Source organism: Cynara cardunculus, unplaced genomic scaffold (genome assembly GCF_001531365.2).
Source record: "Cynara cardunculus var. scolymus isolate 2C unplaced genomic scaffold, CcrdV1 Un_Scaffold_1291, whole genome shotgun sequence".
NCBI classification, from domain to species: Eukaryota; Viridiplantae; Streptophyta; class Magnoliopsida; order Asterales; family Asteraceae; genus Cynara; species Cynara cardunculus.
The window spans coordinates 30,243-34,099 of NW_020200725.1; the positions used below are offsets into that span (position 1 = coordinate 30,243).

Consider the following 3,857-nt stretch of genomic DNA (forward strand, 5'->3'; position numbering starts at 1 on the left):
CTGGAGGTCCCACGTTCAAATCCAAGAAGGAACAAAAATCCCCTTGTGACTACGGAGGTTCAAATGCGATGACTCCGAGCTACCTGCAAAGCTGGTGGTCGTCCTGGGATTAGTCGGCTCGCATAGCGGGTTAGATATCCTGGTTAATAAAAATAATAATAATAATAATAAGTATAAGTGTAAAATAGTTCTAGCATAGGGTATAGTTTTCATGGACATTTTCCCGTTAATTATAGAAAAAAATCATATTTTATATATACCCAACCTAACACATGTTCTTACGTGGATATAATAAAAAAATATGCAAAAAGGTCCCCATTTCTGTGGAAGATTTAGGCCCCACTTTCTTCCTCAAATTTCTCCTATAAAACCCTACCTCCCATGATGCTGTTCATATATCTCCATCCAAACATGAAGGAAATCAATGGAAACGAGCAAGAAATCCAAAACCAGGCCACCGTCGATGCTCTTTACAAAGCATTTGCCGATGGAGACACCAAAAACGTTGCCGGAAGTTTAGCCGGCGACCTGGAGTGGTGGTTTCACGGCCCTCAGAACTGCCATCACATGATGCGCATGCTGACCGGCGAGGCACCACACACTGAGTTCAAGTTCGAACCTCGAAGTATTACAGCCATCGGCGACGAGATGGTGATCGTCGAAGGTTACGTAGGGTGCAAATGTTTACTGGGTTCACGTGTGGGCCCTCAAGGATGGTTTGATCACCCGGTTCAGGGAGTATTTCAATACGTGGCTCACGGTGAAGGAGTTGAGGGTTAAACCTGTCGTCGACTGGCCGCTTGGTCTGGTGGTGGAGAAGGAGAAACGGTCCACCGTGTGGCGGAGCCAACCTCGGGATCTTTTCCGGCGGTCGTTACCTGGACTCATGCTTGCCATTTGATTATGGCTTACAAACCATGGATGTTGTTGTAAACTTAAACCATCTCGTTGGCTGTTATTTTGAAGACTTTGGTTGTGTAATCTTTAAGCCGATTAATCTACCATGGTTGTCATAAATTTTAGGTCTTTCAATTGGGTGAAGGTTTGTAAGAAGTTAATTAAGAGTATGTGAGATTCATACAAGTGTCTCATTGACATGGTTAAATAAACCTATAAAAGTTCTTGTAGATGACAGAATACATGCAAAACATGTATGAGAACGAACTGCCATTGAAATATAAAACTATTACGTTACTGGACATAGTGATAAGAACTTAATTACTGTTTGATATTTGATGTTTGATGTAAGATAGAACTAGGAAGGAGTGGGATAAAAAAGAAGAAAGGGTAGGAAGATGGAATACCTGAGGGGCCATCAGTGACATCAAAATGATTGTCACTGGCGTGAGCAAAGATGTCCTCGAGAGGATGGATATCGGTATGCATAGGAGAATCGAAAGGAGAAACCTCAGGTCCAATGGTGCGTGTCTCAATATCAGGAAGGTCAGTCGGTGATACATCATCGACATGTGTAAAGACCAAGGAATGAGGAGAAGAGAAAATGGTTGAGAAGAGACGTGGGTGTTCAGCAGTGGCGGCGCTGATATTCACACCTTCAGTGATTTGGGTCACTGAGGCGGTGAGGGTAGATATCACTGATATGACAGTGATGGGAGAAATCACTAAAGAGCTGGGAGGGTGAGCAGAAGACGCCTCAGGGATAAGGCTAGTTTCAATAACTGAAGCCTTTTGAGAGGCCCCAGCTAGTGACGTGGTTGTCCCCTTTTTGGACTTCTTGGCTCTCTGAGGAGAACCAAGAGTTGGTTGAGAGTGTCGTTTTGAAGGGGTTTTGGTGGCTTGGCTAGACGCGGGGGGGTTTTCCTTGTCATGGCCACCTGAGGAGAAGAGGTAGTGATGGACACGATGGAAGTTAGTGCCACATCACTGTCCCTCAGCTTATGACTTTGACAACCTCAGCAGTGACAACCTCAGCAGTGAGCCAGAACTGCTGAAGAAGTTCTTTCACCATGATGGGCTCATGGTTGAGAGCGAAACCCAATGACGACTGCTTGAGGAAGTCAGCCGCGTCTTGGTAATGCGCCTTTGAGGATGGTATCTCCAACAAGGCAATATGGTTGTTAGCCTTGATGGAGACCTCGTCAAGAGAGAAGTTGACGTTCTTGGCAGCCATCTGTTTGTATTAGTAAGAAGAAAAGCAAACAGGTTTGTTAGAAAGAAACCAAGAGTTTTTGGTAAGATTATAGAAAAAAGTTTTTGAACTAGGAAAAACTTCTTTTGAAAAATCTTTAAAAGATTAGGGTTTTTCAAGTAGAATGTGTATAAAGAAACAAGATTATAACCATGAAAAAGATGATTACAAAACCTTTATTGTTTAATGTATTTAAGAGAACAAGATTCTTAATATAGATTAAACATTTCTTACAACAGAGGATGAAGAAAAGAAAGAGAAGATATCGACCTTAGATGTGAGAGAGAAGAGGTCGAAAGAGCTTAGAGCGTTTTTGGGAGTTCTTGCTTTGGGAGAATTATTGCAGAGGTTTGTTCAAGAATTTTGAAAGCGTAAAGAGAAAAATGGAGAAGAAGTCTTATATTTATAGGTAGGAGGAGAGAGAAATAATATGAGAGAGAGAAAAAAGAAGGCGGTTCGGGAAAGTGGTCATGATGAAAAATATACCACGTTCTCATCCATGATTGGATGACATTAAATGAGGTAGCGTAATGGCAGAACCTTTTGCGCGTCTCAAAGCGTCACGCATAGTAAATAGAGAATGTCGTCATAAAGACGGTTCATTAACTATTTTCTTTTAAAAACAAATGGTTTTTAAGAAAACGAAGAGTCATACAGTGTCTAAGAAAACACTGATAACCCCATTTAAAACATTTTATCACTGAAAAGAAAGATTCAGTGAGGGTTTTAAGACATCAGATTCAGTGATAAAAGATTCACTGAAACTAGCATTTAAACAAAACGTTTTAATCACTATAAGAAAAGATTGAGTGATCGTTTAGATTTTTAAGAAAAGTATAAAGATATACTTGAAGATGTGATGAGTGTAGATAATCACTGAGACCACCTTTTAAAACATTTATCCCTGAAGATAATAAAGCTTCAGTGAAGGTTTTAAGTTGAGAAAAGAGAAGAGTAATCATACCTGAGAAAGAATAGATATATTTACTCAAAAGTTCAGTGTTAGAGATAGATCACTGAATCATTTCACTTACTGAGTTATGTATAATACCTGAAGATTAATCTTCATTGTTCAACATACCCATATCGCTGATCAAGATATTAAATCTTGTTTCATCAAGAGGCTTGGTGAAACGGTCAGCGAGTTGATACTCAGTTGGAACGAAGTGAAGTTCAATATCACCATTCATAACATGATCTCTGATAAAATGATATCGGATCTCAATATGTTTGGTCTTGGAGTGAAGTACAGGGTTGTTTGCAATTGCAATAGCACTGGTGCTATCACAATAAATAGGAATCCTTGAAAACTGAAGATCATAGTCCAGTAGCTGATTTTTCATCCGAAAAATTTGGGCACAGTAACTATTAGCGGCTACATATTCAGCTTCAGCAGTTGATGTGGACACTGAATTTTGCTTTTTGCTTGTCCAACTCACCAACTTTTCACCTAGAAGCTGACAGCCTCCAGTGGTGCTTTTCCTATCAATTTTGCAACCTGCAAAATCACTATCCGAATAACCAATAAGGTCAAACTTGAACCTTTAGGGTACCAAAGACCCATATTAGGAGTTCCCTTAAGGTATCTGAATATGCCTTTTACAGCGATCAGATGGGATTCCTTAGGTTCAGCTTGATATCTTGCACATAAGCAAGTGGAGTACATGATATCGGGTCGGCTAGCTGTGAGATACAGCAAGGAGCCGAT

General features: G+C 40.4%; 1 pseudogene; it reads left to right on the forward strand.

The window, feature by feature from the left end:
* The first annotated feature begins 411 nt into the window (after nucleotides 1-411).
* LOC112502365 lies at nucleotides 412-1,039 on the forward strand (annotated as a pseudogene).
* Nucleotides 1,040-3,857: the final 2,818 nt, after the last annotated feature.